Source organism: Chlorocebus sabaeus, chromosome 22, assembly GCF_047675955.1.
Source record: "Chlorocebus sabaeus isolate Y175 chromosome 22, mChlSab1.0.hap1, whole genome shotgun sequence".
Lineage (NCBI taxonomy): Eukaryota > Metazoa > Chordata > Mammalia > Primates > Cercopithecidae > Chlorocebus > Chlorocebus sabaeus.
The window spans coordinates 95,446,035-95,470,912 of record NC_132925.1 but is presented as its reverse complement, the minus strand read 5'-3'; the positions used below and the strand labels follow the sequence as shown (position 1 = coordinate 95,470,912).

The 24,878-nt window shown below is 45.8% G+C and overlaps 3 pseudogenes; 1 reads left to right on the top strand and 2 right to left on the bottom strand.

Moving 5' to 3' along the window:
- Positions 1 to 3,017: 3,017 nt before the first annotated feature.
- Positions 3,018 to 3,987, bottom strand: LOC103227485 (MKI67 FHA domain-interacting nucleolar phosphoprotein pseudogene; annotated as a pseudogene).
- A 436-nt stretch (positions 3,988 to 4,423) lies between these two features.
- LOC103227487 (golgin subfamily A member 6C-like) lies at positions 4,424 to 24,839 on the top strand (annotated as a pseudogene).
- On the bottom strand, positions 15,185 to 16,149 carry LOC140709807 (uncharacterized; annotated as a pseudogene).
- Positions 24,840 to 24,878: the final 39 nt, after the last annotated feature.

Below are 24,878 nucleotides of genomic sequence, written 5' to 3'. Positions count from 1 at the left end.
ATTTTCTATAATGACCATGACCATGGATTTCACGTGCCAGTATTTTTCTAACAATAATATTTACAAAGCATACTATGAAAAATATTCAGAGAAAAAGAAGAATACAAAGTTGTAAAACTCATATATAACTAGTTTGTTTGTTTTTCTTTTTTAAAGGAAGAAAGAAACAAAGTAGATTGTCCAGGAAGATAGTTACTTCCACTTTGTATTTCTCTGGTGAACTCATTAGGAACGCAAAAAAATTCCAGGAGTAAAATCATGGGATCAGAGTACCCCGGCTTTAACTTCTGGTTCAGAGAATCCTAACAACTTACATTGTCACCAGCAAGTTCTTTGACTACTTGAGCAAATCTCACCTTAAATCAATTCTCACCTGACATTAAATGCTCAGCTTTCCGCTGATACATTGATTCCAGGAGGCTCCTTGAGTTCTGTGTGTTCAGCTGGCCTCCGGTGGCCCCATTATTATTTTCTGCCAGGTAAAGCTCAGTCACCTGCACACAGATCTCATCCTCACGATATGCTGCAGCTGGAATCAAACAAAGGCAAGCTGTTAGTGAACACATAAAACATTTCTCCATTATACAGCAACTCAAAAAAGGTTTTCATTTCTTTTGCTAGCAGTTTTAGAAAATTAATCATGCAAACCACTGTATCATTCTCTTGGAGAATAATCAAGCCAAGATTTTCAACCATCTCAGTGGTCCGCTGAAAAATTTTCATATCTATTTAAAATCAAAACCAGAGAGAATTCAGGTTAATGTACTTCTTGTTGTTGTTGTTGTTGTTGTTGTTTGAGACAGAGTCTCGCTCTGTCACCAGGCTGAAGTGCAGTGGCTTGATCTCAGCTCACCGCAACCTCGGAATCCTTGGTTCAAGCGATTCTCCTGCTTCAGCCTGCTGAGTAGCTGGAATTACAGGCACACGCCACCACCCCCAGTGAATAATTTGCATTTTTAGTAGAGACGGGTTTCACCATGCTTGCCAGGATGGTCTCAATCTCCTGACCTCGTGATCTGCCCGCCTCAGCCTCCCAAAGTGCTGGGATTACAGGTGTGAGCCACAGAGCCTGGCCTAATGTACTGTTTATTTAAAATTCTAAGGATCTTTAAATAATTTTCCATGGATCATAGTTTTATTACATTTTAAAATCATTTAGAATTTGCTTTCACACATATTCTCCCTCACTTGATCCTCACAACTGCCCTGGGAAGCAGGTTGGAGACAGAGTAGGGGCCTGTTAGGAGACAGATTTACACAATGCATAAGACAGCTCACTGTGAGCCGGGTGAGGAAGGGAGCCTTGGAGAATCATGAAGGCAGTATCTATGTCTATATTCCCAGCCCAACTACAAAGCCTGAAATTCATTAGGTATTTAAGAAATAGCTGCTGAATTATTGCCTAGGGGTGCTCAGTTGAAGAAGCACAATTGGGACTAACAGTCAAGCTTCCTGACTCTTAGCCCAATACTTTTACAAACACGTCACCTATTTTTCTATATCCGACAGAAAGTATAGTGCTTAAGTTGTACATAATGTTAATTCACTTTCAATACAGGTCAATCATGATTAACTGTCAGTAGCTTTTGTGACAAACTTAGTAAACTAGAAAGTTGAACCTTTCAGTGTTCCCATTCTCATGTCATATGCTATTTCTGTTTTAAAATAAAAATCCTTCCACATGAAACTTACTCCATCAAAATGACAGAGAAGTGAAAATAGATACAAGAAGAAAGCAAAACATTAATTTCAACATTGATTTGTCCATTTTGCTTTAAAAGTATAACCACCAAGCCATTTTTAGGAAGATACATTCTCTTTGAAGTGTTAGAAACCATAATAACTATTCTTAACTTTAAGTCCTAAATGACCAGTATGTCTATGAGTAGATAACTGGACACAGTGTAAAGTCAGAAGGGTGACTGAGTGTGGCAGAAAGGGCAGTATGTCCAGCAACTGCAGATGGATAAATGACAATGAGTCCAGAAATGGATTCTGATACAACCATTCAAATAATGCTCATGAGTACTTGATATCATCGGGAAAAGCTTAAGATACAGTGTTTTAGAAAAAAGGAAAGGTGAAAAAAAATAGATGGAAAGCATGACTTCAATCTTGCATACAAATGCTTCCACTTTATCCTTTTTGTTTGTTTGATTACTTTTGAGACAGGGTCTCACTCTGTCGACCAGGCTGGAGTACAGTGGCATCATGATCTCAGCTCACTGCGGCCTCTACTTCCTGGGCTCAAGCAATGCTGCCACCCTGGCCTCCTAAGTACCTGGGACTACAGGTATGTGCCACCATGCCCAGCTAACTTTTTGCATTATTAGTAGAGATGGGGTTTTGCCCTGTTGCCCAGTCTGGTCTCAAACTCCTGAGCTCAAGTGATCTGCCTGCTTCGGCCTCCTAAAGTGCTGGGATTATAGGCATGAGCCAGCACCTCTACTTTCTACTTTCTTGTTGAAGTAGACTGTATTACTGATTCCCCACCCGCACCCTCTTTTTGGATATCTGGCCCCTCCTCGAGTCTCTGGAAAGGGCAGCACTACAAATCCAGGGACAACTAGGGAACTCCCACCCTCACTGCTAGGCAGATCAGATTCTCTCTCCTGCTCATTGGAAATGACACAGAGAGTTTTCAATAGATTTTTTGCAGAGGAGCATCTGTATGGAAAGGTCCAGTAACACTGGGACCAGGGGTACTGTCAGGGCAAGCCAAAGCCTCAGAGGCTGGAGGAGCCTGGAGCACGTGCCGAATGTTCATCTGCAGAGCAGAGCACAAGCATGGAGCAGAAGTCCAAAGTGAAGGCATGCAGGAGAGGAAAATCACCTCCCAGCCCAGGCAGGCCTTCCATGGTGTGGTCATCTTTAGAGTTTTGTACTTAGATGTCTGTGAGGTTGCCTGTTGTATTCTTAATACAAATCCCACTTAAGCCAGCCTAGAATAGGTCAAGATAAATGTAATGACTTGACTTGGTTGGAGTGCAGTGGCGTGATCACGGCTCACTGTAGCCTCAACTTCCTGGGCTCAGGTGATCCACTTCTGCCTCCCGAGTAGCTGGGACTACAGGTGTGAGCCAACTTGCCCAGTTAATTGTTTGTATTATTCTCATGAAAATATTTTTCAGAAGAAATCTATATACATTGAATATCACTGACTGCTTTTTCTTCGTCTTCTGTGAATGTGTAGGTGTTTGAGTCTCTTGTATTTCTTCTTTTACACAGGATATGGGCAGTTTGAAAACTATTTCATTATCTTCATCATCATCATTCATTTCAGCCACTTCAGATTTTCGTTTCTTTAAAAATGTTGATGTACAAACCAATGTGGAGCCGTAGATATCCACTGTCTTCTCAGGAGTGTCAGAAGTGCCTAAAACCTTTTTCTTCTTCTTACATAAAACCTGGGCTATTGTAGACATCTGACAATTCATTTTTGAAATACTTTCCATTTTCTGTAAAATCAAAGAAGGAAAATCATAATCAATTCCTTTTTAAGCTAATTTCTTCCTGAGTAATCCTTCTTTCTTTTTAAATCGCTCCTCCTTCCATAGCTTTTGTGTAAGTGCTGATTCTAATTATACATTTCACTGATGGATATGATGGCTGCTTAAATGGAATATTCCAGTCTTGAAAGAGTTCTTTCTATACTTTTTCAGGTGGCATAAAATGACTCTCCAGGAGTCTTTCACCAAACAGGTAGTTGTTCATTGTTTCAGCACCTATCTTGGCAAAATCCTCAGACTTAAACTCCACAAATGCATAGCGTTTGCTATTTCCCGGCCTTTTATTTCTGGATAGTCTGAACCTTGTAACAGTGCCTTGTAACTGGGAGAAATAGGAAAGGTACTGGGTTTCATTCAGTAGGTTAGGTAGGTGGCACACATAGACTACTCCAGAAGAAAGTTGTTCTAGTTTTTGTGTTTGGTTTCGTTTCTGAGATGGAGTTTCACTCCTGTTGCCCAGGCTGGAGTGCGATGGCATGATCTCTACTCACCACAACCTCTACCTCCTGGATTCAAGCGATTCTCCTGCCTTAGACTCCTGAGTAGCTGAGATTACAGGCGTGCACCACCACACCTGGCTAATTTTTGTATTTTTTGTAGAGACAGGGTTTCTCCCTGTTGGTCAGGCTGGTCTAGGACTCCTGGACCCAAGCGATCTGCCTGCCTTGGACTCCCAAAGTCCTGCGATTATAGGCATGAGTCACTGCACCCAGTCCAGCCTTGACTTTGAAATATATGTTGTACATCCAGTCAGCAGTGAACTCTGGGGGAACACCAAAGATGAGAAAAATGAGAGAAGCGATACCTCCAATTAAAGGAGTTAAGACCAGATGCTTGAACTTATGTTTTAAAAAGTCACTGCAGGTTGGGCACAGTGGCTGATGCCTGTAGACAGAGCACTTTGCGAGGCTGAAGTGGGTGAACCACTTGAGCCTAGAAGTTTGAGACCACCCTGGGCAACATGGTAAAACCTCATCTGTACACAAAATAAAATAAATTAGCCGGGCGCGGTGGCGCCTGTGGTCCCAGCTACTTGGGAGGCTAAGGTGGGAGGTTGAGGCTGCAGTGAGCTGAGATCCACCACTCCACTGCAGACTGCATGACAGAGTGACACCCTGTCTTTAAAAACAAAAATCAGTGTTTTGTGGTTTTCTGGGTGAAACCTCTGTTTCCATAAGAAAAAAAAGGGGGGTGAGATAGTATGTATTACTAATTCAAAATCATAACCTGATGGTTAAAGTAAATCATTGTATCTATTGTTTCAAAAACCACCCTCAGGATTATTAAAAGTTAGTTTTATTGGATTTTTCTATAAGCTGGGCTGGTTCACTCAGGTCTGTCACTTCCAAGCCCATGTTTTCCTACTTTTTAACCCTATTTGGAAGGAAAACTGCAGCTAAGATTATGATCCATCCTGAGATGAAAAGTTTCACATATATACACCACACATACCCCCCACCACAGTATGATGACACAGTGACCCAACCTTAGGCTAATGGTACCACTGCCAGCAAATGCATTTTTTTCTTTATTCTAATTTTTTTCTTTATTTCTTCTAACAGCAGCAAATGCATTTAACCTTTTATTGAGATTCTCAACAGCTACCATTTGGTTTGTAGAGCAAATTGTTTACAAAGTAACTTTTTCCCATTTTTGATATTTTAATGAATATTATGTTCTTCAGTTTTAAAGCTCCGTCCCTCTCCCAAAGGAAGACTAATAACTACCTACCAAATAATGATTATTTAGGAAAAGAACAAAAGCAAAAACAGCTTTCAAACACTTCTGGAACATGGGTAAGCTTCCAAAGTCAAGACCTTCTTGGCCCAGTGGAGGTGCTAGGCTGCCTCAGGACACCATCAGCACTTCCCCATCCACAACATCCTCAACAGCGGGGAGCCATGCGCAGACCCCGGGGGCTTCCTGTTCCACAAGCTCCCCTCTCTTTTTCCTCTCCACCCTTGCTGCTGGGCATCCCCTCCAAATCTGCCTAAGGAAGGCAGCAGGGTCTTTAATACTGTTCGGCTTTGTCAGTGGGGAAAGGGTATTCTAGAAAGCTGAGAGATTCCCTGGTCCAGTCTAGGGGAGGAAAAAATACGCAGTGTAGCATAGATGATTTCACTTGTCCACTCAGACACATGCTCATACTTATTCGATGGATGTATCAGATGCTTCAAAAGTCCTGATGTGTAGTAGCATACAAGTTGCTTGTAAAAAGGAAGTTGCAAAATGGTAAAAATGTCTGCAGCAGTTCAGACTCCTGATGACAAAGCTGGTTCTGCTAAGTAGTTATTTTGACATGCACAGCAGCTTTCCCTAGAAGTCCTGTGTTCTGGGGGTTTCATTTAGACCACAAGAAGTTGAAATCGAAGTTTAAAAGGTTCTCTGCTGACAAAATGTGCTATATCCATTGGTGGACTTCTACTCAGTAACGAAAGGAACAAACTACCAAAACCTGTCATATGTCATGGACCAACCACAAAAACATTAGCTAAGTAAAAAAAACCAGACAGGAGAACACATATTGTATAATTCCAATGATGAAATGTCCAGAAAAAGCAAGTTGATGGAGACCGAAATGGTCTGATTTATTTGCCTCAAGAGGTAGGGATTCAAGCACTCTAGAGTACATGTGATACATATATGAGAAAAAATAAGGAAAGAAATTTGAATGTAAATAAATGAAAATAATACTTCTCCCTGATTATAAAGAAAATCACATTCTTTGTGTAATAATTTGGAAGACAAAATATGAAGAAAAGTCTTTAATGTTGCCACTCAAAACATTCTGGTTTGTTGTTTTTTATACTTCTTTATGCATTTGAACATTTTAAAAAGTAGAATCATAATAGTCTTTTGTCACTATGTTTTGGGCATATTTCTATGGCAGTAAATATATCCTTGGCATCATCCTTTTTAAAAGCTTGATGTATATTAAGTTCATCATTGCCACCCCAGAAGTAAATTTTCTTATATATATATATTTTAATGGATGCAAGCAAGCATTTTTGGGCTGAATTCATAGAAGTAGAATTTCTGGAGGAAAATAACATAAAACACTTTTAAGATTTTTCATAGAAATTTTCAAATTATCCTGCAGAAAAATTGGTTCAGAGTTTATACTCCCAAAGTGACAGAGCTCTAGTGTCCCCCTTCCATTTGTCCACTTTACTGGTTATTCAAGGAGAAAATCTCACTGTTTTCATTACATTTCTTTGGTTTCTAGTGCTTTGGAACTTTTTTTTTTTTTAAGATGGCGTCTTGCTCTATCGCCCAGGCTGGAATGCAACAGTGCAATCTCGGCTCACTGCAACCTCTGTCTCCTGGGTTCAAGCCATTCTCCTGCCTCAGCTTCCCAAGCAGCTGGGATTACAGGTGCCTGCCACCATACCTGGCTAATTTTTGTATTTTTTAGTAGAGATGGGGTTTCACCATGTTGATCAGGCCGCTCTCAAACTCCTGACCTCAGGTGTTCCACCCGCCTTGGCCTCCTAAAGTGCTGGGATTACAGGCGTGAGCCACGGCACCCAGCGTTGAATCTTTTTTATATGCTTATTGGTCATTTTTTTTCTTGTGGAAAGTGCCTGTTTCTCCATTGCCTATTTTCTGGCCAACCTCCAAAGTCACATTTCACTTAAATTTTATCCTGCTGATTGAAAGCATTTTAACATAAACAGGAGCAGGACAGACTGTAATTATGTAGCTCTTGCTCTGTCACCCAGACTGGAGTGCAGTGGCATGATCATAGCTACCACAGCCTTGTACTACTGAGCTGAAGCAATTTTCCTACCTCATCCTCCCAAGTAGCTAGGACTACAGGTGTGTGCCACGATGCCCAGCTAATTCTTAAAAATGTTTGTAGAGATGTGAATTCACTGTGCTGCCCAGGCTGGTCTTGAACTCCTGACATAAAGTGATCCTCCCACCTTGGTTTGCCAACGTGCTGGGATTACAGGCGTGAACTACTGCTCCCGGCCGAGAGCTCATTTTGTTTGCTAGTGGAGTTCTTGGTATATTTTTATGTTTGAGGCTTTGGTGCTAGTGCTGAAGTATTACACTCACCATCTGAGGTTTACAGGACTTTTGTTTTTAATATTGAACAGATGGAACTGTGTAGTTCTGTATCTTTGCAGGCATACAAAACATGCCTACCAGGATTCTGCTTTATATCCATTGAAAGCAAGAAGTAATACAGTAAAACTTTGCCTGGCTTACAGGCTTTGAAAGTATGGAGTATTTTGATTTCATTCTATTAACTTGGAAGTGTGAAGGTGAAAAGAATTCAAAACTTACATTTCTGGTTGAATGCAATTTGAAAATACAGCCAATCATTCCCCTTTTCTTCTGAGTAAGTTTGGACATTCCAATCTACTTGGTGTTTTATTGTAGAACTGCTAGTGTGCCTGAGACTAACATTGTGAAGATAAGTTTTTAAAACTTGAGAGGTAGGAGGGTGTAAATGGTATTGTATGAGATCAGGCTGGATGAGCACTGACACTTGTAAATATACTTTTTAGAGTGAATCTCTGATTGCCACTTGTTTTCTTATTAACTCATAAAAATAGAACACATCGGATGGAGGGTGGGAGTAGGAAGGAGACTTATGTGTTTTAATTGCATCTCATGGTTTCATATCAAGACAGAACGTATGGTATCCCTGGCTTTGGACTTACAGAAGGAAACACATTTTTCTACCTACTGTATGCCAGAGGTTCTTGAACATCTGGAGGGATTACTGCAGCACAGATTGCTGAGCCCTACTCCAGAGTTTCTGATTCACCAGGTCCAGGGTGGGGCCTGAGAATTTGCACTCATAAAAAGTTCTCAGGTTCTGCTGGTGCTGCTAGTCCAGAGACTACATTTTTGAGAACCACTCTTGTCTACTAACTGTAAATTGTAGAACTCTAGAAAAAAGCTTAGTTTGGTGTGGGAAAAGAAGCTCACAGGTTATGGAGCAAATCGTGAAAGATTCAACCCTTGATCTCAGCCTAGTGTGGAATTCAGGTAACAAGCAATACACAGTGACATAACACAGTTCTTGGTTTTCATGATTGCAAGTCACAGCCAAGTATCAAGTGAGAAATTCAGTTTCATTTGCAAGGCTTAGAGAGGTCAGGTGATTGTAGAAAAATAGACCTTGTATATACTTTAAACCAGAAAGAACTTTGAGTGCTGATTAAGTTGAAAGCTTTGTGGTTTTATTTACTTTTGATTCTTTTATTTTATTTGAGATGGAGTCTCACTCTGTCGCCCAGGCTGGAGTGCAGTGGCATGAGCTTGGCTCATTGCAACTTCCACCTCCCAGGTTCAAGTTATTCTCCTGCCTCAGCCTCCTGAGTAGCTGGGATTACAGGTACCCACCACCACACCTGGCTAGCTTTTGTATTTTTAGTAGAGATGGGGTTTTACCATGTTGGCCAGGCTGATCTTGAACTCCTGACCTAAGGTGATCCACCCGCCTAGGCCTCCCAAAATGTTGGGATGACAGGTGTGAGCCACCGCACCCAGACCAAAAGCTTTGTGTTTTTAAATATATTAGACATGTTTCTTGTTTTTAAAAAAATCTTAATAATGTAGGAGAATAAAAGAAATGTTTTTCCAAAAAAGAGAAATCATTGTGATTATTTTACCTTATTGGAATATTGGATAATATAGTCCACTTCATTAATCATCAAACATGCTATGGATTTTCCATTTTTATAGCATCTATCTCAATTGAGGTAATACTGGTAATTCTTGTACTCCATCTGAAGATGAAAAATGTAGGCCAAAATCATAGACCACGCATAGAAGCTGGATAATGAAGAGAGCTGTGGAGGAACATGTAGACACACACACACACTGACACACATCTATTTAGAGTATAAACACATATACTTTTTAAAGGTTATTTGGAACGTTTTAAAGCAAAAGCCAGCCACCCCACCCCCCAGTAGGCAGGCCCCGCCCCTCTCCCCAAGTGGGCGGGGACAGCAGTTGCATGGGCAGCTTTCCTTGTGATGCCACAGGTTCCTCTGGCCACACTGCTGCTTGGCCACGCCTCCTTTCCCTTTCATCTTTCTCATTGACCAATGGGCTTGGAGAATTAAGGCCACGCCCCCATTCTGCATTCTAGTGGGGCCCTGGTTACGCCTCCTCTGGCTCAGTCACACAGCCGCCTGATAGGTGACTGGAGGTGTTCGCTGATGTGGCCCCAACCCTGCCTCCCTCCCCACCCCATGATGTTAGAAGAGACTCAACGGAGTCAATTGGCAGCAGCCAAGAAAAAGGTAAGACACAACAGGTCATGGCCCCCCAACCTAGCCAGAGATCCCCTCCGATGACAAGACCACTGCCAGAGTGCATACGACTCCTGGGGCACACTGGGATAGGCCCCCTAACCCTAGCACCTCTGGGCTCCCCCCACCAAAGTCTCATCAGTCAGCCCTGCCCCCTCAGCAAGCAGCCCAGCCTCTGCCCTCGCCAGTCGCCCCATGGTGACTTTTGGCAGGTGCCTCCTGGGGCTCCCTGCTCCATACTCGCCCCTCACATCCTGCTGCCCCAAGCCCAACCTCCCTGGGTTCTTTGGGCTCAGCTGTCCGAGGACCTGGGTCCCCCAGCCCCAGTCCCCCACCACCGCCAGACATCCTCGGGTGATTTTGGGCTGCTGACTCCTGGGGTTTCCTGCTGCAGACTGTACTCTCCCCTCCTGCTGACCCAAGCCTGACCTCCCTGGGCTCTTTGGACTGGCATCTCCAAGGACCTGGGCACCAGCCCTATGTCCCACTCCCCCATCATGGATCAGTAACTCAGCCATTATACTGATGTGGTTCCCCCCACCCCCAGGAGGAGTGGAATGTAGTGACGTCACAGTTCCCCTAGGAACTGGCATTACTGCTTCAAGACTGGCCTATGGTCTTACAACCCAGTCCCCTAAGCATTCTCGCCCCATTTCTGGTTCCTCTGGCCACGGCACACATTTCCAGCTGGAAGGGGAATGGGGACTATGGGACTTAGGAGCAACAGGTTTCAGGTTGCCTTACTCCCTTTGCATAGACATTGACTTTGTGAAAAGCCTACACTTCCCCTGTGAGATCAAACGTTGACAGTATCTCTGGGTGGCAATGGGAGAATGGGTTTGGTTTGGTTTTCTCCCAGCCTTCTACTCTCCAGAGAGACTTTAACATATTTTTCTGAGTTCTCCACCTCATATTCTAATTCTCCACAGTTCTGGGACCAGACTGCCCTTCAGTCAGTGGTCTCTGAATTGAGATTTGCCTATCTTCTGTGGAATAGATCTTGGGAAACTGAACTTGACAGCTTGAATCTTCCTCATATCATCTCAACTTGGGGTACTTTGAGTGCCACAGGATAAATGTGGGAGATCTTTCTGAAGCATCAGTTTCCCTTGATTCTCTTGAGAGAGAAAAAACGTTAATGTACTTAGGGATGACAGTCACATACATTTCTAAGATTATACCAGACTTCTCTCTGAAATGAGACTTGGGTTGTCCTTTTTCTGATAAATTCCCAGATTTAACAAAAAAAGCTGCCTTCTGCCATGAGGACACATGGATATAAAAGTTTGAGAGGTCCTGGTGCACTTCTTCACACTTACAGACGTGTGAGGATGTATGACTCCAAACCACACAGTGTGCAGTTCCTGCCTACTTAATGTTTAGTTTTCTATCTCTGGCTCTGATTTTGGTCTCTGGCAGCGGCTGATTCGTGGCAAAACCCCAGAGCTTGGAGTCAGAAGACTGAGTTTAAGTCCCATTATTGCCCACCCTCCCTTTTTTTTAGCCATAATATTCATCCCTCTCCATCAGTAAGTGATTGTGAAAACACCTTGTACAGTTGTTGGTGGCATTAAGTCAGATGGTGTATAAGAGTATTTTGAAAAACTGTAAAGGGGGATGTGGCTGTAGGGGCTGGTAGTTCTCATGAGTATTACTGCTCTTCTTTCCCACAGCTAAAAGAATATCAGCAGAGGAACAGACCTGGTGTTCTGCCAGGAGTGAAGACAAAAAAGAAGAAAACTGGCAGTAGCCCTGAGACAACCACTTCTGGTGGTTGCCACTCACCTGGGGATGTGAGTCTTGGCTGGCCAGGCTCCTGGGGACAGGGGGCCCAAGGGGGCAGTAGAGGGTAATTGTTAAGATTGCTGGGTACTAGTTAAGAATTCTGGGTTTGAATCCTGCCTCTCCATTGGCTAGGGATCTGATTTATGGCAAGTTGCTTGAGTTCTTTGGGCCTCTCTTTTCATATCTATAAAATAGGGGTAGTGTTGTTTGATTTTCATTTCTGAAGTTTAAATGATATTCCATATTGTAGTTGTTTTTATGTTAATCCCTAGTACATGTCCTGCTGTGAACACCCAGGATACCCCAGAAATGGTCATTGCTGTTTGATTTTCCTGATCCCCAGTCTCAAGGGGGAGCTGGGCCGATGAGTACAGCCACTTGCTATCAAGCTGTCCCTTTAGGAGTCACAGAAGGGGGCTCAGGGTGTGGTGAGGAGAGCCCCAGGCACTAGGAGTAAGAGAAGATCTAACTTGCCACCAGCTTGCTGGGTGACCACAGAAAAATCACTTCTTACCCTGGGCCTCAGTTTTCTCCATTGTAAGATGACACTGGATAAGATCAGGGTCTTTCAAACTTGTTTTTTAGCTGGAGCCCCCTTAGTTCAAGTGAACCCTTAGTCAGGAGTCTGGTTTTTTAATAGAGGTGGAGGTCTGGAGCTCTACCAGATTCATCGTCCACGTCCTGGGCCTGAGGAGAGGGGTCCAGTGAGCATATTAAGAGCTGCATTGGTCAAGTGACTCCACCCTGTGACTGCATCGCTCAGGGAACATTTCCATCTATTTGTTCCTGCCCCTGGCAAGGCAGCAGGTGGCCATTTGGAAGAATGGCACAGGCCATGGTTTCAATCTCCTCTGCTCTTCCTCAGCGTTTTATTTTCCTGAAACCACATCTTTCTCCTACCCTGACTTTTTTGTTTCTCTCTACACCACTTCTGTCTTTCTCCCCCTGCCCTTGTTTTTCCCTTGTCCCCTCCTATAGATTCAGGACATTCTGAAGGTGATGGTGTCCAACCTTAACCATTCCAGTGGAGTAGCGCTCCCCCATTGCACAAGTGGAAGGTGAGGCAGTGCTGAGACCCCTCTCTGGCTTGCTCTCTCCAGCTGTGCATGCCCATGAGGCTTCTCTGGTTTCTGGGATACTTTGCCTCTGCCTTGTTTTATGTTGCTGCCATTAACCTTCATCCTGTTTATGTCTGCTTCTTCACCTGCTTGATCGATTGGGTTTTTTCCTTCCCTGCATCTTTTATCATCTTGGAAATGGTGAGACCTTACAGTTTAAAAGTAACTTGGGAATAACATACAGAGCAGGCATGTGCGATTTGGGGATTTTTTTTTTTTTTTTTTTTTTTTTTTTTTTTTGAGACAGAGTCTCACTGTGTCACCCAGACTGGAGTGCAGTGGTGCGATCTCAGCTCACTACAACATCTGCCTCCCAGGTTCAAGTGATTCTCTTGCTTTAGCCTCCTTAGTAACCGGGATTACAGGCACCTGTCACCACACCCGGCTAATCTTTGTATTTTTATTAGAGACGCGGTTTAACTATGTCAGCCATGCTGGTCTTGAACTTCTGACCTCCAGTGATCCACCTGCCTCAGCCTCCCAAAGTGCTGGGACTACGTTCGTGAGCCACTGTGCCTGGCCCCTTTGCTGTTTTTATACTTTCTCTATATCCATAACTGTTTCCCTGTAAGTTTTTTTTTTTTAATTTCTCTTTTTTATTACTCCTGCATCATCTGCTATCTTGAAGGATCTGGAGGTAAGAGGCCCTGAGCCAAGGTGCAGTGACCCTGCAGGCCAGCCCTCCAACCTCCTCTCACAGTGGGGGCTGGGTGCCCCTCTGCCAGCTAAGACAGCCCACACACACCCCAGCCCTAATGATTGTTCTCTCTACCTCTTCCCACAATCCTCCTCCAACTCCTCCTCTCTGCATGTGCCTCAGAGCCGGAACCAGGAACTGGAAGTAGCCCTGGACTCAAGCTCCGCAACAATCAATCAACTCTATGAAAACATAGAATCACTGGTAAGAGTCCAGTGGGGTCCTGTGATTCCACACTGCCAATCCTGGGCTTTAGTTTCCCCTTGGGGCTCTGAAGAAAGGGGCTGGGTCCCCTGGGGCCAAGGGCAAATGGGGAGCTGGAGCACCCAGGCCTCACCTGGAGGGACCCCAGAGCAAGGAGCATGCAGCATGGCTCTTCTGTCACTGCCCTCTTTGCCGACTCCCTCTTCTCCAGACACCCCTGCTCCGGTCCTTGCCACACATGCCCTGGGGTTGTCACCTCTCAGGGAAGCTCTAGCCTGATGGTTTGTCAGGGGCCCTGTATTTCTGCCATGACTCAGTCCCTAATTTGCTCTTTGAGTCTGGACAAGCCACCTCTCCTCCTTGCGCTGGTGTTTCCGAAGGAGGTAGAGCATCAAAGGTCTCGGTTAGCTCTGAGAGTCTGAGATTTAAAGGCTCCTAGAATGGAAACCTGAGGGCCAAGGGCTCCTGTCTGTCCTTTTCCATTCTATATCTGCTGTGAAGAACTGTACCTGGTTCGTATGTGCTCAGTAAATGTTTGTTGAATGAACGCACCTTCCTCAATCACAAGCTGGCAGAAGGGTGGGCCTTTCTCAGACTCCGTCCCTAGAGGTTTATGTTACTGTCCTTTGGAGAGAATCCAGATTCAGACTTTGAGTTCTGTGGCTGTGGGCAAAAACCAACAAAGACCCAAATCCTCTGTCCTTGCGAGCTTGAGGACAGTTGACCAGTTCATGTTGCCATTGGGTCTGAGAATGTTGTCTTTAAAATTCATTCGTGGCCCCTGCCTACCGCTTCCTGGGGGATAGAGTTGAGGGGGCCACTTCAGTCACCTGAATTTGACTGTCCCCACAGAAACAACAGAAGAAACAAGTGGAACATCAGCTGGAAGAAGTAATGTGATTTCTTTGTTTGCTCACAACATGACTGCTGGGTTTGGGGGGCACTCAGATGTAGAGGCACCAGTCTAGTCTCGCCCACTCCCAGCGTGGGGAAGAAGGCACATCCCTCAGATTCCACCACATCTCCACAGCGTCCCTGATAACCTGGTCCCATGGGTGGCCCTGTGCTGGGGCATTGGTGGCATTCTGGCGGCATGTCTCTTGCTGTGCCATCTCTGCCTCCCCATGGTAAGAGCTCTGTCTTCCTCTTCCTATAGGAAAAGAAAGCAAACAATGAAATACACAAAGCACAAATGGAGCAGTTAGAGGTGAGTGGAGGGTGGGGAGTTTTCTCCTGTCCTCCAGAGAATGTTTCTTTCCTTTCAGCACTTGCTTGGCTTTTCTCCCAAACATTCAATTTCAGACAATCAACATCCTCACGCTGGAAAAGGCAGACTTGAAGACCACCCTTTACCATACTAAACGTGCTGCCAGACACTTTGAAGGTGGGAATCTGGGCACCCCATCATCCTTCAACCTGGCACTTTGACAGGTCTTTAGGGGGAGTCCTTTGGGCCCCATCTCAACCTCTGTCATTACAGAAGAGTCCAAGGATCTGGCCGGCCGCCTGCAATACTCTTTACAGCGTATTCAAGAATTGGAGCGGGCTCTCTCTGCTGTGTCTACACAGCAGCAGGAAGAGGACAGGGTGAGTCCAACCAACTGCCCCGTCCCCTGGCAGCCTGGCTTCCCAGATGGAGGAGAGAGTGTAAAGGTCCCTTCTGGAGGATGCAGTGTCCTGCCCAGAAGGCAGCATGCTCATTTCTCGCTGCTATTGTGTGTGTTTGTTAGAGACAGCCTGGGGCTGAGTCAGCTGTTATGGGTGAGTTTAGGGGCACTGTGGGGAGTGAGTACTGCACACACAGCTTGAAGGCCAAGTGCCTGCCCTGCCCTTACCTGGCTGTGGCCTTGGCCAAATCCTAGGTGGGGTATTGGGTACTTGTACTGTGAAGGTACAGAAGAGTACCTTTAGTACATTACCATTTCTGTAGAGAGAGGAAAGGTGTGTGTGTGTGTGTGTGTGTGTCTGTGTCTGTGTGTGTGTGTACATACTATGATAATATGCATGAAACATGTCTGCAAGGGTTCGCAAAAAACTCAGGAGAGAGTAACAGGGTGGCTGGGAGACACTTCCATGGTGTACTTTCTGAGTTTTGGACTATGCGAATGTATCATCCTTTCAAAAAGTGAACAAAAGATTAATTTCCCCTTCCTTTCTGTGCCCCCATGCCCAGCAAGGAAAATGGGCTTAGAGAATTGGATAGACCTGGGTGTTCAAATCCCAGCTCTGTCTCAGTGATCTTAGGCAAGCACTTAACCTCGAACACTCCATGTTTTTCATCTACACAATAGAGGTAATCCTAGTAACTGTCTCATATGGTGGTTGTGAGGATTACATGGGATTGCTTGTATGGAACCTGGTGAAGTACTCCATAAAGGTTCAAACAGTGGTATTAATAACAGTAATAACAACAGCAATGTTATCTGATCTCTCTGGGCCTCTGTTAGCCAGCTGTAAGTTCGATCTCTTTCCCTGTCCCTTCCAACTTTACTGAGTTCTTTTAAAAACCAGGCCACAGGCTTGGAAATGCCTTGATCTTTACTGATTGAGTTGTACATTGAGCCTAGCCCTAGCCCTTTAAGGGGCACTGCCCAGGCTCCCCAGATGAAAACTTCTCACTCTTCACCATCAGTCCTCGAGCCGCAGTGAAGCAGTCCTCCAGCAGCAGTTACGGCAGACTGGAAAGGAGCGGGCGCTGCTGAACGCACACGTGACACAGGTGAGGCTTTGCAGAGGGAAGCTAGAGAAAGATGAATATGCTCAACATATAAAAGGAGAGAGGGCCCGGTGGCAGGAGAGGATGCGGAAAATGTCGATGGAGGTGAGACCTGACCCTTCAGCCCCCACCTTAGATAGGTCACTGGATCTTTCTGGGCATCTGTAAAATGGGAAGAGTACAGCTAGAGGTGGTCATGGGTTTGGGCTTAGTGGAGGTGGGGGCAGAGAAGTAGATGGTAGCCTGTCCAGCCACCAGCCCCTCTCTCCAGGGCCCTTTCCCCCTGTGCTTTGGGCAGGCTCACGCATTGAAGGAGGAGAAGAAGCGTGACATACATCGGATACAGGAGCTGGAGAGGAGCTTCTCCGAACTCAAACACCAGATGGGTAAGATGGGGCTGGTGTGACCTGGGAGCAGGACTGGCATCAGAGGGCTGTGGGGTGGCTTAGAGTGCCCCAGGGAGGTGGGTGGATGGAAGGGCTTTGAGGCAGAGGGAAAGAGGTCTGTGCCAGCAGCTGGTAAGTCTTGTCATCTCCATGAGCCTCAGGGTCCCCGTCAGCTAAGAGCGAGGAGTGCCCATTGTCAGCCACCCACAGTGCTCTCTAGCTGACATGGCTTGGAAATTGGCTACCATCGGGTGCGAGGAATCATTAGCAGTGAGGCCAAGTTTGGGAAGCCTGAGAGGAGCTTCATCAAGAGGAGGGCTTTTTCTTTGAAGGGGGGTGGTGGGTGGGGAATCCAGAGGCCCTTATTGTCTGCTTCATTTCTCAGCTGAGCCCCCATCCCCGGTGGACCCAGCAGGGACATCTGAGGTGGAACAGCTACAAGATGAGGCCAAACACCTGAGGAAAGAGGTGGAAAGTCTGGAGGGAAAGCTCCAATTCCAGATGGAAAACAATCAGGCCTTGAGTCTCCTGAGCAAGGAACAAAAGGAGAAGCCTCCGGGAGCAGGAGGAGAGGCTTCAAAAGCAGGAGGAGAGGAGGTTGCGGGAGGAGGAGAGACTATGTGAGCAAAAGGAGAGGCTTCAGGAGAAGCAGAAGAGGCTGGGGGAGCAGGGTGAGAGGCTGCGAAAGCAGGAGGAGAGGCTACAAAAGCAGGAGGAGAGGCTACAAAAGCAGGAAGAGAGGCTGTGGGAGAAGGAGGAGAAGCTACGAAAACAGGAGAAGAGGCTGCAAATGCAGGAGGAGAGGCTCGCGCTCTCCCAGAACCACAAGTTCAACAAGCAGCTGGCTGAGCCACAGTGCAGCTTCAAGGATCTGGTGGGTTGCTCCACCTGGGGAGCTTGCCCTCATCCCTAGCCCTCCAGGTCTTTGTTTCTCCACCTGTAAAATGAGGCAGTGTAGCCCTCACATGACATGGTACTTCTAAAGGCATCTGTGAGCCAGAGCTCATCAGGCCCTGCTCTGATGGCTGTAGGGGAGAGGGGATGATTTTTCTAACCTACTTCCACCCTTTCCGGTGACATGGGAGGCAGACACCAAGTTCTGGGGTCTCCGGCTGCAGTGGATGGCCACTGATTGCTTCTCTCTGTCCAGAACAACAAGAACAAAAGCGCACTGCAGTTGGAGCAGCAAGTAAAGGAACTGCAGGAGAAGCTGAGCAAGGTGAGGGAGATGGTAACCTCTGCCCCATCCAAGAAGGGGTGGGAGGCAGGCACCAGCCTCTGGGAAGGGGAGGTGCCAGGCCAAAGGCAGCTCCAGCTGGGGGGCAGGTGACCCTAGCACCTTCCAGGACAGCTCCATGACTGTTTCTTGCTTCCTACCCTCTGACTTTTAGAGGTGGGTAGCCCTGGGCTCCTCCCAGGTCTGGACATCATCTTCCCAGCTAGAGGCATGGATTCCCCCAATCATAGGGGTGGAGACAGTGGTATAAGAGGGTCCTTATGCCAGGCACAGTGGCTCCTGCCTGTAATCCCAGCACTTTGGGATGCTGAGGCAGGAGAATCACTTGAAGTCAGGAGTTTGAGACCAGCCTGACCAACATGGCGAAACCTCATCTCTACTAAAATTATAACAACAACAAAAAATTAGCCCGGCATGGTGTCACATGCCTGTAATCCCAGCTACTCAGGAGACTGAGGCATGAGAATCTCTTGAGCCTGGGAGGTGGAGGTTGCAGTGAGCTGAGATTGCACCACCGCACTCCAGTATGGGCCACATGGTGACACTGTCTCAAAACAAAAGAAAAAGCCTCCTTAGACTCAAACTGGATTCCAGCCTCGGTTCCACTGGTCACCATTCAACTACTTTTCATCTCTAAGTCTCTGTTTCTTTTGCTTCAAAAGGAAGTTAGCATTTTTCTTATGGAAGTGCTGGGGATTAAATGAGAGAACACATGGAAAGCATTAGGCGTGTAGCACACTTAGCAGATGGTGGTTGGCTCCTTCTGCTTTTCCACCAGTCCGTGGTCTACAGTTTAAATGGTGGGAAGAAGGACAGAAGATTTGAGACTGGGGAAGGAGGCATGGGGTTCTAGGCAAGAGGGGAAGTCTCTTAGGCCTGGAGCAAGGGGCCAGGATCCCAGGCAGGTGACAGAGCCCCACCGTGCCCTCGCTACCCTATTAACGGGCCCAGAATCTGGAAGCCAACCACCACATGCCCTCACACCCAGGGTCTTCCTGCAGATACAGCTGAAGAGCCAAGAGTCTCAGAGTCTGCAGCAGCAGCAGTGAGACTAGTACCGGGGTCACCTGCAACAGTACGTGGTCACCCATTAGCAGCTGACTCTGAGAAGCAGGCGCCGCACAGGCAGTTACTGCTGCAGACCCAGCTCGTGGACCAGCTGCAACAGCAGGAAGCTCAGGGCAAAGCAGTGGCTGAGATGGCCTGCCAAAAGTTGCAGGAGACCCAGGAGAGGGAGTCGCTGAGGACAGTGTCCCGAGGGGGACGACCTGGCAACCTCTGTGCCTTCTCAGTCTGTTTTCCATTCCCTTAGGAGTGCCTAGAAGCTGCCAGCCAGCAGAATCAACAGCTAGAGACCCAGTTGAGTCTCATGGCTCTCCCTGGACAAGGTACAGGAGACCACTCAGAGGAAGAGGAGACAGCCCCAGGAGGAAGGGGGGACTGTTAGCAGCATAGGATTGAGGGGTTGGAAGAGACCTTTAGAACAGCTGGTTGTTATGCCAACCGGGTGTCTGCACTAAGTTCGGCATCAATATGATGACCTCCTGGGAGCAGGGGGCCACCAGGTTGCCTAAGGATGAGTGAACTGGCCCAGATCAGAAAGGGAGCAGGTCAGAACTCCCGCACCAACCGGTAGTGTGACTGTGCCTGGGCAATATAGAATATCTTGGATCTTATAGGAAAAATAAAGAACAGCAGCTCATTCCCCCTCTGGCCACCTCCCCACAGGAGATGGAGGAGGACATCTAGACACTGAGGAGGAGGGGGTGCCTCGGCATATGCCGAGCATCCCAGAGGACCTGGAGAGCCGGGAAGCCACGGTGAGTCTGACTTTCCCTGCCCCAGCTTTGCCACCTTCCTCTGTGGTCCCTCCCAGACCCCCTTATGCTCTTGCTTTCCCTGCCTTCTGATTTCTCTGGACCTTCACCCCTTCCGGGAGCCAGTGGTCAGACACCACTTCACCTGTGACCAACAGGTGCACTCTCTGAGGCCCCAAGGGAAGGGGCTGTGCTCCACCTCCCTACCCCATTTGTTTTGTGTATGCCCCTACAAGAATACTCAGCTCTTGCCTTCAAGTGGCATTTTTCAACTCCGCTGGAGCCAGTGCCCAGGAGGAGCAGGCACGGCTATGTGGGCAGCGGAAGGTGTGAAGGCTGTGCTGCCTGCACCTGGCTCACCTGGTGGCCTCGGCCTGGAAGCAGCCAGAGGCAGAGGCCCCGGCCCCAGGGACTGGGGGTGAGTTTGTGTGTGGGGAGAGCTACCGGGCCCTGTAGGAGGCCATGGAGAAGGTGAAGGTGAGTGAGTCCTGGCATGGGCCAAGAAAAGTGGGGGCGGGGCAGGACAGGTCACTCCCGTGATGTGACCCTATTATTTTGGCTCCAGAGTGGCTTTATGGACCTCCCGAGGGAGAAGGTGGACGGGAAGCAGCAGGTGGTGAAACTAGACCTTGGATTCATCCAGCTCTCTGGAGTGACAGATGGCATGAGTAAGCAGGGGGCCAGGGCACGGGCATGGGGAGCTGCAGGGCCTTCAGAGGGGCCCCAGTGTCTGAGCCGTGTCCTCTCACAGGAGAGCACATCACGGTATATGAGATCCAGGGGGCAGGGCCAAACACGCAGCACAAGGAGGAGGAAGCCAGCAGGCTGGCCCAGAAGGAGGGGGAGATGAAGGTAGAGGGTGTGCAACATCTCTGCAGGGTTGGGGGTGAGGGTGGGTGCTGTCGCCAGCTCAGGCGTGGCAATTGAGAACACCTCCCTTCAGGTGAAGCTGCTGGAGCTGCAAGGTATGGTGTTGCCGGTTGTGGGCAACCACGAGGGGCATGACAAATTCCTCCCTGCTGCCCAGAACCCTCTTGATGAGCCCGCTCCAGGGGCCCCAGCCCCCCAGGAACTTGCAGCTGCAGAGGAGCAGAGTGGTGAGTAGAGCCCTCAGGCGGGGTGGGCAGGCCGCAGCAGGGGAGGCTCCCAGTGTACTCAGAGTCCCGCCTCCCTCTCTCCTAAGATTTTCAGGACAGCGTGGAGCCTGCACTGGGAGAGGCCAGGGAGGGTTCTCCCCATGACAACCCCACTGCACAGAAGATCCTGCAGCTGCTTCCTGTAACGCAGGACACCCAGGAGCACCTAGGCTTGGCCACCAAACCCTGCGTGCCATTCTTTTACCGGGCAGCCGAGAACAGAGAGATAAACATCATCATTATCTGAGAGCTGGTCAAGAAATTTAAAAACAACAACAACAAAAAGTTATGGGGTTAATCCCCTACACAATTCATCTACTTCATTGGAATGTTAGAGCCCCTCATGTTTGTGTTTCTAATTTACAGTTTAAATTTCTTTCTGAAAAGTTAAGGAAGTGTGGGTCTTTCCCTGATGTTCACTCTGGCATCCGTCAGCATTTTTGTTTTTAATTGATAATTGTAGGTCATTAGCTCGCATATCAAGTTTGCCCTTACATGGTGGGAGTTCAAACACACAAAGACCCACTATTTGCACAAAACTATTCTTACTGGTTGGGAATAGGCTGCCCTGCTTTTTCAATGTTATTGCAGCATGTATATTCATTACAGAATTCAGATAAAATCTGCTTATGTTCTGCTATTATGTTTGATCGATTCCTAATCACAGTGAGCTCTTCGTTAGCTCAATATGTGGTTTGCCCTCAAGTGCGCGCTGTTTCTTACTTTGTAATATGCCACTGTGAGTACCGACATTTAGAGTTGCTTAAAGGCCGAGAACTGGAAACAGCTTTTCCCCTATTTTCTGTGTATTGGGGCTGGGAGTAATAACATTTTGGGGAGCTTTTTAAATCTCACAGAAGAGGAAAGTGGCCTGCTCTGGCAGGTGTGGGCAGGATAGGGTGTGTTTCATTTGTTCTGGTGCCAGGAATGAGCGCGGTACTATGGTAGTTCCCTTAGGATTTGTATGTACTCTGGGCTCATGAAGATATTGCATCATGAGCTGCAGCAGTTGGACTCTTTCTCAATGACCTAAAAAGGGATTCTGAGGAATGAAAGGCTCCCATCATTGACTGTGGATGCGGAAAACCTTTTCTAGCTTAGAGCATTTATATCTACAATACATTTTAAAGTCAGAGTTCATGTTACCTGTTTTAATCACATGACTACACGTCCCAGTACACAAAAGGGCACTACTGCTTGGTATTCTTCTTAGTGTATTTAGTGAAGATCATAAGAAACCCTTTCAGAGTTTAAATATCCCTGGAACAGGCATACAGGCTCTAGTCAAGAATGAATTCGAGTGAAGGAAAGCTGTGTGACACCTGGCATTCCTCTATGTTCATGGAGCTTCTTTGAGGCTAGAAGACCGATTTTACCATCTAGACCTCTCTGGCTAATACCTATTCTTCAGCCACATTGGTTAATCTGACATAGGAATTTACTTCTTTTTCTTGAATGGAAAACACTTTAAAAATAATAACAACCATTTTAATAAACTAATACATGTGAGAGTATTCGTTGAAACAAAAAGCAGTTTTAGTAGACAGTGTTATACTACATTTGAAAATCAAGGAGAAGTTTATGCAACTTAAAATGTTTACAAACTACAATGCAATCTACTGTTTGTGAATGTCAAAGTATTATGAGTAAAAGTATCTATACAATCACAGAGTTATATTTCCTCACAAAGTTCTTTACAAAGAGTGAAATATGTTTTTATACCTCTCGGTTTCAGTTAGAGGCATGTTTTGTGCCATATTTATGTTACGTGCCTATACAGGATGAATGAATTATTTCAGTCATACGTTGCCTAAATCATGACTTCATGATGCTTGGGAAAGAATCAACAGTTAAAACTTCATGAAGTTCTAATGTCTGTGTTCCAAAATACGTCACAGTATTAGGATGTAGGGAGAGATGTATGTGCGCTCCCTGGGGTGTGCAATTCTAGTTACTAGACCATCTCCATTTTTAGCATTTGGCATCCTCATGATACTTTTATAAATATGACATTAATAGGAGAGCAATAATATGATTTTACAGACGAAATAACAGATTTGCCTGCATTCACTGAAAGAGTACAAATATTGGTCCTTCAACTGACTCTTCCAAATTGTATTAATTTATCAAGGTATTGGATAAACCCAGTTTCAGAATGATAAAGAAAAACGGTTAGACCAAATAGTGTGGCTAATTAACAGTGGTACAGTTTCTAAATACCGCTCTTTGTGTAGGGATTTTGTCCTATGTTTCAGAAAAAGCTAAAAAGAATGGAAATCCTATGACAATAACTTAAGTGTTTCTTCAAAGCATGCAGTCTTTGCAATACCTCATTCAGTCAAGTATTTGTTCTCTTCCTCATTCAATATAAGGCAGCTTTCAATTTGCTTAGAAGGCAACATTAGAAGGTTAGAGATCATCAGAAATATAAAATTTGAAAATGTGAGTTCAACTGAATGAATTTGAATTTCTGTTAGAAGAATCAAAGTACCTATTTAAAGACTGCAATATATGGTCATTATTTTTAAAGTTTTTGATTAAACCTGATAGGTTTTCCAGAAACGAAAAAAAAATCAATTCTAAAACCAAAGCTGATGTTTAGAAAATGTGAAAAGGTACATCAGACCTATCCATAATATAGTTTCTCTAAAACTTTATCTTACAGAGTCACTTTAAAATAATACAACTATTCAAAAATATAACTGCTATCTTAATGTTTTGAAATAAGTTAAAGTGTGTTAAAATGTGAACACTGTAGTTTAATAGAAAGAACCTGGGGGAAGGAAAAGTAGAGAAAGAAATGCCAATTCCAATGCCAAGCTTTATTTGCCGAGTTTTGTTAGAATGACTTTTACCAATTTGTGAATTTCTGTCAACAGAATGTATAATGGAAATACTGAAAGACTGTTGTCTAAAGTGCCATTATTGACTGCTACTGTGATGCTACTGTAATGCAATAAGTTAGGAAATTGTTGCAAAGTGCTGTTTTTGCCATAAAATTGTGTGTGTCTTGGAAACTATGGTGTTAAAGGTATTGAGACTGTGCAAATCCTGGGCACGCTTGGCATGAGATCATCAGATTTTATTTTTACAAAATTGTAACTATGCAACTGTGTTTATTAGAAGAACACAAACCAAAGTTACGGGATAAAAAAGTTGTAGATGAAAAAGTTATGGGATAAACAATGTTGTGGAAAAGTTGTGGCAAAAAAAAGTGTTGTGGAAAAAAAGTAGAATAACGTTTTATGACAAGTTTTTTAAAAAGTATTATGAAAAAGAAGTTATGGGATTAAAAAAGTCATAGGATAAAAATAAATAAAAGCAGGCCCCTATCAGCATAAGCCTGGAGAAGCGGGGCTGGAGTCTTCACCCCCACCGTGTCCCTCTCACCCCTTCCCAGTCACCCCTTTACCATTAGGGTAGCAAGACAAGATCCCTGTCTAATGGGGGGCAGACAACCAGACCCTTTGCCACCTTGACCAGGGCTGAGTCCTTACATTCCTGGACGGTGATGTTTGTTATTGAAGAGCCAGAGGCTGGTGGAGTTGGTTTGTTTGGAGGAGGCCTCATGGCCTCCCTACTCTCACCAAAGCAACTTTTCCCTCAGGGGAGCTCCCGTCTTCTTATTTGGAGAGGCAGCTGAGGCAGGACAGTGGGGCTAAGTGTAGAGCAGATGAGGGCACGGGCTGCTGGGGTGCCCCCACTTCCCCAGTGTACATATAGTATCTGTGTAACATTTTGTATATTCCAGGGGTTAGGGCCACCCCATGTATTGTACCTCATGAAGGTTGGAGCTGGCATATGGCGAGGAGGTTCTAGTCATTACTTATGGCTGGGAGACTTATTTATTGATAGCATAGGACAGAGGAAGGAGGTGGGGATGGGGTTGTGGCTCCCTGGTGATATGACTCCTGTTTATTTTGCTTTTCATTTTGGAATAAATGGATTTAGCCATACTGCTCAGCCTGGTGGGTTCCCGTTTCCCTCACCGGGTC